The sequence below is a fragment of the Varanus komodoensis genome, unplaced genomic scaffold (genome assembly GCF_004798865.1).
Source record: "Varanus komodoensis strain SLA01 unplaced genomic scaffold, ASM479886v1 scaffold27, whole genome shotgun sequence".
Classification (NCBI taxonomy): domain Eukaryota; kingdom Metazoa; phylum Chordata; class Lepidosauria; order Squamata; family Varanidae; genus Varanus; species Varanus komodoensis.
The window spans coordinates 9402766-9418155 of NW_025335701.1; the positions used below are offsets into that span (position 1 = coordinate 9402766).

At 45.6% G+C, this 15390-nt stretch overlaps 1 protein-coding gene across 3 annotated transcripts in view; it reads left to right on the forward strand.

Moving 5' to 3' along the window:
* Positions 1 to 15390, forward strand: part of NUP93 (nucleoporin 93) — a 92358-nt gene that overhangs the window by 37726 nt on the left and 39242 nt on the right. The gene's annotated exons all lie outside the window — the stretch shown is intronic.

The following is a 15390-nucleotide window of genomic DNA, read 5'->3' on the forward strand; positions in this document are numbered from 1 at the left end:
GAATTTGCCAGTTTGCGGTGGAGTGTCGTTATTTGTTCGACATGGAGTAGAATTTTATGGCAGCGCTCTCTCTCTGTCTCTTTCTGTGTGTGTACACGTATGTGTACACCAAACAAAGCTTTGGCTCTGCTCACGAGTTCATCGTCTGATTCTTGAGGATGGGCAAAGACAGCTGCTCGATAATGAATATTGTGCGTTAATGGAGGGCACAAGGCCATTAACCAGGTTTTGTAAAATGCTTTATTGTGGGCTTGCATCCTGCATCTTTACAATTGCATCTGTTAATACTTTAGTGCTCTTATTTTTCTTTATGGGGGGGGTGGGGTGAGGCAGGATGGATCAGAGAGGGAACACCCACTTCTCGATTCTTCTCTGGATTTCTGCACTGTAATTTCTGCACCATCGCCTGACTCCTGCGAGAGCCTGGCCTGACTTGCATTATGGCTCTCGGAGTACGTTTTCTTCCTTGTCCTTTTGCGTCTCTCCTGCCGTAATCGTACATTTGCCACCATTTCAGCTGCCCTGTTGACAGTGATGACCAGGATATGCTTGACATTTTACTTGCTAAAGGTTTGCGTGGCGTCTGCAGCCTTTTTTTAAAAAATGCGCAGCATATTTTCTTCTTTGTACATTCAGCTTAAGCTTATATTACATGATACACCTGTGAATTTTGTAGCCACACCTGTGAACACGCAGCTTCAATGCATACTTTGCAGTGATAATAGATGCTAAGGTAGCATGTCGTGTTTGGATTTTTGCCTTGTACATGCATGAAATGCGGGTGTGTGTGTTTGAGAGAGAGAATTAGAACACACACTTTATTATTATTTATACAGTACTGTACTGATTCTTCATCTGATTTATCCAGTTAGGCAGCGCACAAAGCTAACCATTACATGACCCAAGTGACGCTAAACCAATAGAGAAGGCAGGCACCTTCTTCTAATGAACGAAGATGCTAATCAGCGCGCTGGCCATCACTGCACGTGCGCGAATGCAGACACTGTCTCGGGGTCCTCCATTAGTCTCAAGATGGCAGAAGGACGCTGTAATATCTGGCTGCCCCTCATGCTCAGCCTCACGCCGCGTATATCTGCACGGCACCCTGTTTGGAGAATGACTCTACAACTGATGCTCTAATCTGCGGCCACAGCCCTGTACCTCCAGTGCAGTAAATGCATTTTCCACATTAACCAAACATGACAGCTGAAACGGTTATTAACCATGCAAGATGTCGGAAGTCATCAAAAATTCACATCAGAGTAATTGCAGTGGTGTGGGTGGCTGGGTGGGTGCGGGGGGAGCCGAAGTCGCATCTTTCCCTTGGCTTGCATCACGTCTCTTCCTTCCCTTCTCCCCCCATCCCCTCCCCACCCTTAAATCTTACATGGTACATTCCGTTCACAATAAAATATCCTTCTCTAGCCCGTGCACACTCCCTTCAAGAACTGGTTTCACACCAGTGCTGTCCTTGGCCCTGAACAAATGCCATCGATGTTTTGCTGGTAGCGGTGTTCAGCCGCGGAGGCAGCTGTCTCCTCATTGTCTTTCTGGACTCTTTGCATCAGAGCTTGTGCGCTTGAGTGTGGGGGGGTCACCCTTGCGAAGAAGAAAACCTGCGAGTGTTAATGCAGGAAGAGGCAGCGGTGCCTGCGACTGAATGCCAGACACTGGAAGAGCAGGCAGCCTCAGTGAAAGGTTTGTAACTTCTCCATTTGGTGATCCACAGGTTCAGTCATCACCATCTTCATGGTTTTAAATGAAAGGTGTGTTCATTTAAAAGGAAAGACTTGGATGCCGCATAGTTTAGCTCTTTCGTACTGCAGGTATCGTAAATACCAATGCATATTGTTTCAAATGGATAGTGGGGGAGAAACAGGGATTTGGAAGACTATTTTTAAAAAATATTTAGATTTTTGTTTTTACTAGCCTTTTCCATCCCCTTCAGATAGCCATAGGGTGGGGCATCTCGTGTTGGCTTCTTAAAAGAAATCCCTCAGCTTAATTGCTTTCTTCCAGAAACCTTTTTGATGATTCTTTTCTTAACCATTCTGACTTTTGCTTACATTGTTAAGTTCCTGATATGTAGCATGCTGTAGCCTTTATTAATGGGTTTCCCATTCTTGGATGGTAAGGGGTTTCAAGGATAAATATCTGTAAAATGGTTTTACGACTGGAGTTGTGGTGGAAAGATGCTTATGTACCTGGTTTTAAAGAAGCGTGCTTACAAATCAGTTGTGAAATGTGATAGAAATCTTAATTTTAAGGGAGGGTTCCTGTGGAAAAAAGAATGCCACCTCTTTCTTGAATTGCTTCCTGGTATCAGATGTAAATGTTCTTATTCTTCCTCTTGAGTAATTGAAAGTGCTTTAAAATACGTAGAGCTGGTGGTCAGACACTTTTCATCTCGTTAGGTATTGGCATGAGTCAGTGTGTCGAAGTTTGAATTTCATAGCCATGTCAAATAACTTGGGATGAAAGTGCAATGGAGTAGCTGATGTGTACTTAGCAGCCTCTTGGATGGAGGAAACAACACTAGATTTGTTTCCAGCGTAATAACGGGTAAGCTGGGTTAAGGAAGTATCTTGCATGTTAGACTTCTCCTAATGTGGTCGTCGAGACTGATCAGACCAGTTGGGAGGTTCTGCTCCAGAGGTTTGATGGACCAAACTTGAATGCATCCTCAACCAGTTTTCCTTGCTGTGAGGGAAATGCGACAGCTCACCTGGCAAACAGGTGCTTCCGAACGGCGAGGTTGCTTGACCAGTTGTGGGCGTTTAGCCTGGTGTTGGGGGGGCAGTAGTTTTGGGGGGCAGGAACCCCTCAAATTCCTGAAGAAACAATGAAAAGTGCTTGCAAAGATGGGGGGACTCCTTGCCACTGTCCTTAGCTGGGAAGCTGCCCCAGCTGTTCATGCCATTTTGCACTGTATTTTGCAGATTATTTTCCTTTGTCTGAAGAGGTGGCAGCCTGAGTTCACACTGAGCTCTGAAAATGAATGTCTTGGGGTGATGATGGTAAATTCCCAACCTTTAAAAAAAAATAGAACCACTCATTCTACCTTTATTACTATAAAACCATACTGGTCGTCCTTGGCTTGTAGTCAGAGTTTAATGTGTATTTTTTGTTCTACGTTCAAGTGCTTTTTCGTGTATCACACATCTCCTATAGGCTTTTTAAGTTGAGTTTTTTGTTTTGTTTTAAGCAAGGGTGTGGAGGATGGAGATGCATCCTGCTACAGGAGGAAATGGAAACCTTTTGTCTTCACCATGTTGGTCTCATGGGCTTAAGTGCAAAAAGTTTAAACCTTGGATTTCCTTATAGAAGTGACATTTCTTGTTAAAGTCTCCATTATGCCACCTTTTATAGCAAGAATTGGGAAAATATGTGGTTACTCAAAATAAAGGCTGAAGTCTGTTTCAAGCCATACCACAGTGTGTTAAATTTCTACAGCTGAATAACTGAAAATGTTTTAGAAAGCGTATCGGTGTAAGTATGTACCATTTTTATAAGGCCAATTAAAAATAATGATAATCCCAACCTCATCAGTACATATGTATATCTTGGTTAACTGCAATATTTCTCCATTAGACTGAAAGTAGAATAAGAACCTTTGTAAAGGGAATGATCTGAAATATTTGAGTTTAAATGTCATGGGTGACTTCGTTGAAGCAAAGCACAACTATTTAAGACTCTAGGGCTCTTAAATCTGTTGAGCTTCCAAAATATCTTATTTTCTGAGTATTTCGATAAGCATGGCATTTTCATGCCTACTGCTTCTTTGTTGTCTTTTCACACGCACTTGATCGTACCAACCTAGTGGAATAGATTTTAGCTTTGAAAGTTTGATTTTGACCAGATTCCTCCAAGCCCCTCAACTGATCGCAGAGACGACTTGCTAAATGACATTGTCACAAGTGCCGCAGTGAGCGAGCCCCCGAATGTCCTGGTTCTGCATTTTGCATTCTTCATTGAACTTGGTTATCATATTTCAGTGCTAGCGAATCTACCGAGGCGGCTTCGGGGAGCCAGGCGTTGCCCAGCCAGTGGGCGTTGGTGTGTGCAGATGCTGAGCACTTGAAATTGAGACGGTGGGGTGTGGGGAAAGCTTTCGCCCTTCCTTTTCTCCGAAACTGCAAGGTCTTTCGTGCTCTCAAGGAAAGACCCACAACCAGGTACAGGTATAAAGGATCAGAGTAACCCTGAACCATGGCTTGTAAAATAGCGGACAGCAAAGAAGCCTTTAAAAAAGCAGTTTCGGTGCTTAAAGGGACAGTTTTTGCATCTGTTTTAAATTATGGGATGTGAACCGCATTTGCAGTGTTAGGAGGATATGCATGTACAGATCTGGCTAGGGAAATGATTCTAAAAAGATGCAGATAAGCATTTCTTTCAGGTTATTAGAGGGGCTGGATTTTAAAAAGAGGGGATATGCCATATGAATGGGAATGACACGAAGGCTGGGAACTGCCTGTAAAATATAAGAAATTGAATAGGAAGAAAAGAGAATGGGTAGAATGTTAATTGTTGGGTGGTTTCCTTAATAAGTGATATGTGTGGTATTGGGGTGTGTGTGTGTGTTGTGGGGGTGGTGTTACTGGTGTTGGTATTGGCCAGTATTCTGGGAGAGATGGATAATATAATAGGAGGGACAAGTCATTGATAGAATCCTATTGAATCTAATGGGGTCTACACAGTGGTGAGATCAATTATGCGAAGGATTTTTATCAGCTAATTTGTGAGGAATGTTTGGCATCTACAGTGACATGAACACAGAATTTAGATTTCTGTGCAATGGCAGAGGTGTAATTTTGTCTCCAGCCTAGTCACTGGAGATGGAGGTTATAAAAATACAAATGCACTAAACTCTGTGGTTTTCTTTCCAAAACTACTTTAAAACATAGATGGCGACATTTTTATTTATTCCTCTTATCAGTAGCTAATGGTACTTTTCTCTGACTTTCTCTTCCACTCTTTGTATTCCTGCAGAAAGCATATTTCTAGAGATTTCTTATAAATTCCTAATTCATACCTGAATGCAGAGAACTAAGGTGGGGTCCTTGGGGTAACAGTTGTGCCTTTCTCTTCCTTTGGATGTCAGGGCACCACCTGGACAGAAATGGAATAGGGACACTATAGTTACCAAAAATCAGATTAAATTATTTCGGGGTGCTCAGAAGGGAGATAATTTAACTCATCTCTTTTTTTAAAAATTCAGACATGTAACTAACAGTACTAAAATGGCAGCAAAAAGCAATAAAATGGCGTCACAAGGGGAAATTAGTTAAGGAGCTTGATTCAGGGCGTTCCCCTCCTCATTCTGAGAAAGACGCTTCTCTCCAGTTGTGGCTACTGTCAGTTATGATCAATTTAAAGTCCCTTCTAGAACCAGGAATAGTTCTTAATCCTTTAAAAAAAATTGAATACAGTTTTGACTCAGCTCTGGAAGCATCTTTGATGTAATATTTGAAATCATCTCTCTCATTCTATGGCATTTCCGAGCTCAAAGAACGTGTTCTTATTAAAACAACTTTATCCCTTGCCTCAGAAGAGCATGGTACCTTTCTTTCAAACAGTCGTCCATGGGTCCCAAGAGCTATAACTTGACTTGCAACTACTTTTAAGTTATGAATGGGTAATGGAAATCTTTTTTTTTTTAAAAAACATTCTTTGTTTTTGTTCAGGTACTTTTCTATAAGGTCATTCTCAATAGCTTAAATATGTCTGAGGTTGCCCATTCTCAGGATGTTTACCATAATGTTGGAGACATTGATTTCAAAATATTCAGCCCATAGAATGAAGACTTGTGGGAGCTTGCAAAACCAATTGCAGGCTTGGATTGCCACTCTTGGGGTATATAGATGGAACCCAGTGGAAGGTGGACTTCAGATCTGTAAATATATTTTTTATGAGCATGATGCTTGATTCCTGATTTATCTGCATGCCCATTCCCACTCATCATTGCAATTACTAGAAAGAAAGTTTTCACAATTGTTAAGGAGCTTGATAATATATCACTCCCATGTACAGTGGAGTGATATATGAGCTAGACATTTCTGTGTTTCACCGTTGCAATGGCCAATAGAACAGATCCTGTATAATATTTTTTCTTTGTCTGCTAGTAAATAATCGCTGTTCTGCTGAATTACCCTGAATTTAGGTTTTAACCATGAACTGGGGTAACAAATCTGGACTTAATGCCTACATAATTATGACCTTTCAGAAGGTAGTGAAAAAAAAACCCCTTATGCTGCCCCTCCCTCAAACACCAAACCTCAATATTCTTAATAACAATGATAATGATGATAATACCACCACCACCACCACCAGTTCTGGTTAAGAACTGAGGTGAGTATTGATTGGGACTTAAGAGCAGTAAAAACCCATTTCTGAAAATGAGAGCTTAAGACATCAAAGTATCCACATGCACTAACCCTATTTCCTGTCTCTCTCATATTTTTGTAGCTCAATCGTATTGCATTAGTTTAGAATTACTCTGTTTAGCAGGGCGTTCCTTCAAAGTAGGTGCACTGAATGGGAGGAATGATATCAGGTCCTATGGATAGTTCTAGACAGAAATCTAGTGTCACACACCCCATTTGTGTGCCATGTACTGAAAAATGTCTTGCGCTAAGGAAGAAAAATGCAGTGCTACTCTATGTATGTTCCTGATTTCTATAGAATTACGTTTCGAGTTGAGGCATTTTAAGACTGCAGATTGACTAGTGTTACCCATTCCAACCTTTTGGGATGCATGAGGTTTGCCATTTCAGTTAGTAAACAAAATAAACCCATTCAGTTGGTTCAGAAAGTAAAGATTAAGATGGCTGCCTGCACCATTGCTGCCGCTGTCAGAAAACACCCTCTTAAAAATGGAGACCGATGACAGTAAGATTAGCCCCGCCTCCCTTTCTTGCTTCATGTTTCCCTACTTGTTGCGCATTTCCTAGAGCAGCTGCTTTTCCAAATCCCCTTTTCAATGCCCAGCCAGTTTGGGGCGGTCAGCTTTGGGCAATCCAAGCCCTTTGGCTGATACAGGGCAGCTGAGACCAGAGTTTACACCAGTATTAAATGGAAATCCTTTGTTAGATGTTCAGTGATTAAGTGGTTAATCTGGGCATCCCGAATATTTGGTGCGTGCTGAAGTATTTCCTCAGTTCATTTTGGAGAAACTCATGTCAAGATGTTCCTGCTGCTACGCATCCCTGCTTTTCTGTGGTAAGCAAAGTGTGGAATTCCAGTTGACGCACTTGGGTTGGCATGTGCATCTCACCATGTTCCATCCAAACAGAGGGTGCAATAGAACTGAGTGAGCAGGGATTTCTCCTCCCCTTCCCTGAGTCCCTATGTTTGGTGCACCTCTTCCGACATTTAGAAGTCTCTGCTTCTTAGTGCCATTTCAATGGTACAGCTAGGGAGGTGGGGGTTAAAAGACGAGGCTAATCCCGAAGGGATTACAGATTTGTCTGGACCCTCTGCAGAAGTCCATGAGTGAGGCAAGGCAGTTATGCAATGACAGCCTTGTCTGGAAGCTCCCCTCAGTCTTGGCACAGGCTCTGCTGAAACGAACAAGGACTGTGCGGCAGCCTTGTTTGGTGGGTTGTGTCCATCATCTGCAGGAAGGCAGCTCTCCAAAGGATTTCTGCGAAGTGAGTCTCTCCCCACCCACATGCATAGTTTGGTTTTCAGTTCTACTTGGCTGCTCAAAATTCCAAGGTAACCTCTTGAATCAGCCATGTTTCAAACTATTAATTTTAACATCCCTGTTCTTGTTTTGCACACCGCAGAGTTTCTTACAAAAGAAGCCATCACACTTGTTGACATAATTGTTCAAATGCATTGACTCACAATGAAGTCAAGCTTTGATATGGGGTTATCATGAATTGTTTTGTTACCATGTAGATGGGGCCATTCATTCCTTTGTTCGTTCATTCTTCATGCTCAGAAACATAACCCAACCTGAGTGGGCTGGTTCGGATGGAATGCCAAAACATGGTTTATTGTGCTGTGAACCCACCTTTAAGGAGTGTTGGGATCCCATCTCTCCCCTCCCCTCCCCTCCCCTCCCCTCCCCTCCCCATCATTCAGCAATTTCCTCCCTTCCTTCCTAGTTTGAGGTGGGCTGTAGATATTGAGCTCTGGTTTACATTTGCCCAGCAAACCAGTATCAAACCACAGTGTGCTGGTTTGAACGAGCCTGCAAGTTCTGGCTTGCAGGAGGAAGGATTCACGCATGGGCACAAGCTCAGGTCCCGGTGAAAGCTGCTGCCTGTGATGTCAAATCCAACTGGTCCATGGAAGCCAGTTGAATGGCTGACCCTCCTCAGTTTGGCTGCAGTCTCGGAAGCTCAGATTTCTGAGGGTTTCCAGTGATGTGCACAGGACAGGACTGGTCTTGGGCATTTTGCCAGCTTCTTGTGGCTGTGCCCCCCTGTGCCCCCCCCCCCAGAGAATCCCTCGCAGTATTACAAAAGCTCCTGTGGGCATGCCTCTGGCTTTGCCCACATCTTCGCGGACAGCCCTGGAAATACCACCACACTTAACGAGTTGCAAGCCTGCTTCAGCTGGTACAATACAGTAGTTGTCTCTCGTACTGCTGGGCTCCCTGTCCACTGACCCCTGCTACAGCTTCAACGGGGGTCATCACACGTTCTGAACAGGGGACCAGGTGAAAGGTGCCAGCGATGGGCTCAGGCCACCAAGGCGGTGCGGGCGGGGGGCGCTGGGGGGCACGCATGTGCGCGCAGAAAGGCAGGGGCATGGGTGCACAGAGATCATTTTCTCCCAATGAGTCCAAAACGATCTCCGTGTAAGCAAGCCGGAGCCTCAGGGCCGGAGATCGTTTTGGACTCGCTCAGAGGAAAGAATCTCCCGGCAAGGCGCCAGCTTGCTCGCAAGGAAAGCCTGTACTCCAAGCGAGGCCAAAACGATCTCCTTGTGAGCAAGCTGGTACCTTGCTGCGCGTGAGCACGCATGGCGAGCTATGGCAGGCCGGATGAATGGACATGGCGGGCCGTAGTTGGAGGTCCCGCGGTTCAGACGTTCAGCACGAGATGTGCATTCAAGGACGGGGCACCTGCAGGGCGTGCCAACTGTGCTTGGGGACGGTCCTCTCGTAGCACCTGCAGACTCATTAACTGGATTACAGCCTCTGGCTTCGGCACTCCAGGTCTTGCGGCATTTGGCATGGCAGGGAGTGGCAACCGGGCGTGCAATTTGTTAAAAGGACGTGCTGAGATTCTTTCCTCTGATTCTTTCCTCTTGCCGGGAGATTCTTTCCTCTGAGCGAGTCCAAAACGATCTCCGGCCCTGAGGCTCCGGCTTGCTTACACAGAGATCGTTTTGGACTCATTGGGAGAAAATGATCTCTGTGCACCCATGCCCCTGCCTTTCTGCACGCAAGTGCATGCCCCCCAGCACCCCCCGCCCGCACTGCCTTGGTGGCCTGCGCCCATCGCTGGCACCTTTCACCTGGTCCCCTGTTCAAAAAGTGTGATGACCCCCATTGAAGCTGTAGCAGGGCTATGTTCTCGTTGCCATGTTTGCATTTCAGGTGCCGGGCTGAGATTCTGCGATTGCTCGGCTAGAGGCTCTTTCAGGCAAGCACAGAGAGGCTACAGCGATTCGTCGGTGTTTTAAGTGCAGTGCCATGAAGTTCTAACGGAGCTCAAAAAGGGGGAACAAAATGATCCTGAACATTTTGAGCCCATGTGAGCCAGAGTTCATCTTCTGTCGCAAACGGGCGAGTATCTTGGCTCATACGCTGCTGGGGAATCCTGCCCTTTCCAGGAGAATGCTTGCCCTGTCAGTGCATTAGAAGGGGCTTTAAAGCATTCCTGGGCAGAGGAGCCATGCTTGCTGCCTTTCCTTCCACTGGATGATGCCGTAATGTTGCTTGCATTCTCTTCCAAGGCCATTTTCTTGAAAAGGCAGTGACTTCCACACATGGCAGTTTGCAAAGCACACAAAAGTAATGTTGGAAGAACAAAACTGGGCATGGCTTTCCAGTTATGTTCCTGAGTCTCACCCCGAGGGTCTGTGTTTTCCCTGGGACCTTACAAGCTGCATTTAGAAAGACAACTAGTATTCCACTTATGGGGCCAAAGGTAGGAGTATTCCACTCGGCCTCCCAGCTGTCACAAAGTGAAGGCCTCCCTTTCCCACTCACCTGTAATCTACATGCTTTTTACCAAGGTAGGATAATACTGCTGGGGTACCCTCCAAGTGTCGAGTCGCAATGACAGGCACGTGTAGAAAACCGTTCAGATTGGTAACTGCTCAGTTGTGGGACTCCATTTATCCAGATGTTCTAATTAGGCTGACTGTCTCCTAGAGAAGATACAGAACTTGCTTACTGGAGGCCCATGTTTGTAGCTAGTAGGAATAGATCGTGTTTCTCAACTTGCTCTTCTCCAAATAATTTGGACTCGAGCTTTGTGCATTTGGGACCATTGCCCATGCTGGCTGGGGCTGATGGGAGTTAAAGTCCGAAACCTCTGGAGGGCACCACATTGGGAGAGGCCAAATAAGCCAAAAGGACCACTGCCGATCTCTTCACTTCCTTTCTTTTTCTTTTTCTTTTAAAATATTTCATAAGGCTGCATTGTTTTCATTATTTTGCTCTTTTTAACGATTATCGCTTATCCTGATTACATTTATTTATTTAATTAATAAATAAATGCATCGATACAATTTAAGTATTAAGCAGAGAAATTCTGTGTTCCTCTGGAGAACATCCTAGGATGGGCTGAGGTCACCTTCTGAGCCAGAAGGCACTCCAGCGACATCGGGGAGGGGGGGCAATTCCACCGTGGGTGCTTCCTTCTCCCTCCCTCCAGCTTCTGCGGAAAGCTCTGAAGTGGCGCCTTCTCTGAGATGAGATTGCTGAAAATGGGATAAAGGGGGCCTACTGGTGTACGGAAAGGGGAGCAAATGAGCCCCCCAGGATCCTACTGCTCCTCTGCTGCCATCCCCACACATTGCCCATGGGCCAGGGAGATGGCTCTGAACTCCGCCTAGCCGAATGGCTTATTTTCTGTCTTTTCACAGGAGGCAGAATGGCCCCTGGCAGTCCTCCAGTAGTTAGGGTGCAGTCAACTGGTCAGAGCTGTAAGGGGGCGGCACCTGGACTCCCTGGGCAGTCTGAGATACCGAATCTGAGGCCAGAGACGCTGCTCTGACCTTGGGGCATGGAACTGAGCATGCAGCCGCTCTCCCTGTTTCCTTGCAGCTGGCATGGGAAAAAACTGCACCTGCAGAGGGGAAAGGGAGGCCTCTGCTGGAGGAGGGGTACCCCAGAGAGGCCAATATTTGGACCGTCTCTTCGGCTTCCTCTCCACCCCCTTCAAAATGCCCTGACTAGGAGGCAAAGAAGCCCACCTGGCACAATCTGCAGTTTGGGAGGATGGGAAGGCAAAGATCGGGGGGCTCACAGTCGTTGTCATCAGATGGCGCCCTGAGTTAATTTGAGTGGAACCCTCAATTTTGCTTGCTCCTGCATAATTCTGCATGGCATGTGTTAGCAGGTGGGCATTGATTTCATTTGGCATGAGCAAATTTTAACCCACTGGAGATGCGAGGTTGGATGATATGTTGGTTCTGCTCTTGCAAGAACAAAATACTGTTTTGCTTTCTAACAAGAAGTCATAACTTTTGCTTATGAAATAATTGTCCACTTCCTACGGAATCTGAAAGAGACTTAAATAAGGGCAGCGATTAAACTTTAAATTAATTTGTTGGTTAAAAGGCAGATGATTGATCAATCAAATTCTGTTGACAGCCCTAGGTTTTCTTGTCTCCCTGTTTCTGAACATTAAGCGTGTGGGAGCAAAACAGGCCAATAATCCAAATAATTAATATGTTGTCCTTCCATCGTTCTGTTTGTACACATCCTAAGAGGTGTAAATGTGACGAGGTTGAGCGTAATGCCGCGAGTAGCTGTCTCTCTCTGCTGACGCTGTGTGGCAGAATTGACATCAAGGCACTGACACACTGAGCGAGAACAGCACAGCGTCCTCTTGCCGAGGGAGTTGGAAAGCGGTGTCACGGCCCCGGGGGGAACCCGCAAGTGGCAGGTGGCAACTGCCCAGTGCTGGGGTCTGTGCAGGCACGATGTCGGAGCGAAGCCAAGTCGGCGCGACGGTTGAGGCCACGCTGGTGATCTGTGACCTCCACTCCAAGCCTCAGTGCTGTGCGCCAGTCTCGCTCATTTGCTCTGTGGCCTGCGTGTATAAATTCTCTCAACGGCATTTAAATGGTGGAGGATTGAACAGTGCCTGACACTTAAATCATTCACAACCATTCTGGTTTTCTTCCTAAGGTTCTCTTGCTTCTGCTATGGAGCATTATTTAGTACGCAAACCCATTTTCCTTACGGTGTCTCCCATTTTCTCCTGTAATGTTTCATTTTGGTGCTGCTCCATGTGAATTATTTTAGTGTTGGGCCTGATACTGGAATATAAAAGACCGATATCTTAAATTGGATCTGAACTGTGCACGCATGTACATTTTTTCTGCTTCTCCCTTTTAAAATATAAGCAAGTTGAAGCCCAATTCTTTTCCTGCTTTTTGCTCATGTGTATTTAGCAGCAAAAGGTGCACCTGCTTTGCATCTGGTATCTGAGCCATACCTTGCACACCTGTGGAACTTGCCAGAGGATAAAACAGCGTTAGTTTATGTGGGCTGCATTTCTTTCTTAGGTCTTTGCCAGCCAGGTGTCCTCTGGATGTGTTGGCACTACAGCTCCCATCATTCCCTGATGGGATTCTTGTAGCCTGCCCAGAGAACTTCAGTGATGAGGCAGTATACAAATGAAATATATAATAAAAATAATCTGCTGCAGCTTGCACAGTCCGAGGCCCTGCAAGCCACCCCTCCTTCCCCCCCGATGATCATGTAGAGAATAGCATATGGTGAAGGCTCCAGGGTAGTGGAGGTAAACTCTAGGCTTGATGGTACAGTGACATGCCTGAGTGTAAAATGTGAAACCATGCATGCTCAGAGGCTATCTTTCTTTTTTTTTAAATTAGAGTTGACAAACAGCCTTTTGTTTGTTCAATGCACTGTAAGCGCTGGAAGGTAGAAGTGATAGAATGCTGAAAGGCAGTTGAGGATCAAAGAGAAGAGCGGATCATGCTTCACAACAGGAGTAATGCATGTGATTTATCTCAGGGATTTCTCCCCCACCACACCATTGACGCCAGTGGCTAAAGCTAACCGGAAGGGCACCAGGTTATGGAAAAGGGGCCCTACTTTCATGCGTATCTGGGACCTTGAACAAAAGGTGCTCATTCTCACTACTGATTTGACAAGAGAAGTGCCTCTCCCTAGGCTGTGTCTTGTAAGTGTCCCTGAGTGTTCGGCGCCATGCACGCCCTTTCCCGCTTTGCTGTGTTCACTGCAGTGCACCAGAAGACATGTCTGCCACGTGAAGCATTAATTGGTCCTCTCTTGACACTCTAAAGAGTAGAACAGGAATACCTATTGTGCCAAGGAAACCCTGTTTCCCTGCTACAAATAAATTGCAGCCTTCATTTGCATGTTTTATTCTGAACCAAGTAGCTGAGATTTTTCTGCAGAATCCTTCCTTTGCCGCTCCCTGTTCTAGTCAAGGCGAAGAAGGAGGGGACATAAAGAGGAATCATGAGAATTCTATGAAAGGGAGCACATGATCAAAGGCGAAGAGAGAGGCACCTAGGCAAGGAACAAAATGTTTGCCCTTGAATCTAGGAGCTGTGGCTAAAGAGGAATTTGCTTTTTAAAATGTTGACGCACTTACAAGTCTGTGCAATGAGATTCAGTATCAAATTCCACACGTGGGGAGACAGACTACAAAAAGACGTTAGATTTAAGCAGCTGGGTGTTCATGAAGTTAGTTACCAGATGACGAACAGGTCTTTCAAGAACGATGGGCATTATTGCACAGCTGATTCTTGTAGGGCAGCTTGTCCGCCATTCCTGACTTTCCTCTTGGAGGAGCCCATGAGCTGTTGTTGAGGTCAACATCCTTATTCCCCAGAACAAAGATGGAAAACCCCTGTGTTAATTTATGGGGTGCTTAATCAACAAGCTCAAAGCCTCTTAACAATAATGACTTAGAAGACAGATGACATGAAGACATTTGCGATTCCGCTCAGATCTCAGCCAATGTTCTTTGTGCAATTTCCATGATTAAGGATTCAATTTTCTCTTCACCAGATTTTCTGATGTTCTCTGCCCTTCCGTCTCCCATCTTGGACCTTCCTCACACTGTCCTACCATCCCTATTTTTTTCCTCATAGCTTCCTAACCTTTTGGCGAACATCAGGTGCAGGCACGGAGAGGGGTACTTTCAAAATTCTTTTTGGGAATGTAAATCTTTCCTGACTTAAGGCAGGCAAGCTGGCATGATTCTGACAAACCATTCTACGTGCACTTGCTGAATCTGGGTGACCGGGAAGTCCAAGCAACATGGCAAGCCCTTCATCTTAATCCCCAAAACAGTAGGGTAGGAATATCAAACCACTATCCACCTGAAAATGGGAGCGAAAGAGGAAACTGCCAAAAGCACCATCAATCGTAGCTTAAAGAACTTACTGATTGTAACTAATCCTTAGGGGAGAATTTTGACCTTTTAGAACAGGGGAAATACACGAAAGTCAGGAGATTCCCACACGATGTGTGGTCAGGGAGGGGTGAAGCCAGGGGAAAAGACCACGGCTATTTGAGGAACCCCAGTGAACCAATAGGCGACTTCAAGATGGGCCAGATTTGTCTGCATCCCTGCTCTGAGGAGCTTTGGGACCTCTCCATAGATGTCCATCCTTCCAGGATGATGGGCAGCAGGCATGCCTAGGACTTTTCCTGCACAGCAGTCCCCGGAGGTAGTTTAGACTTGGAGTTAATGGCTTCCCTTGCCATGTGGGCCCAGTTCTTTTACTTGGGTCTTGTGTTTCATGGCTGCTCCCAAAGTCTCCTTCCAAATGCAGGTTCACAAGTGGATTAAGCACTCAGTGAGTCTGATTTAATTTGGGCTTAGAGATGGCCAATGGAACAAGAAGGTCTGGTGTAGGCTCACTTTGGGAGGCATGGAAGGTAAGGTACGGGGTCTGGTAGGAAAGCAGGTACAGCCTTTCCCAACCTAACCATCTCCAGATGTCTTGGACCAAAAGTTCCAGCTTCCTTCCACTGGCCATGTAGGCCAACACAGCAGGAGAGATACCAGATTAAGGGAGGCTTAGCCCCTTGAGTGAATTTCACACCAAAGCAAGAGTTTGAATTTGGATTTTTCTCGCATTTAAATTCTAGGACAATGGCCATGGCATCAAACTGGCTGTCTTTTTGAGACAGTTGCTTCCTGCCCTGGATAAAGGATGAGGACCCTGCCCCTTTATCCAGGATAAAGAAATAAA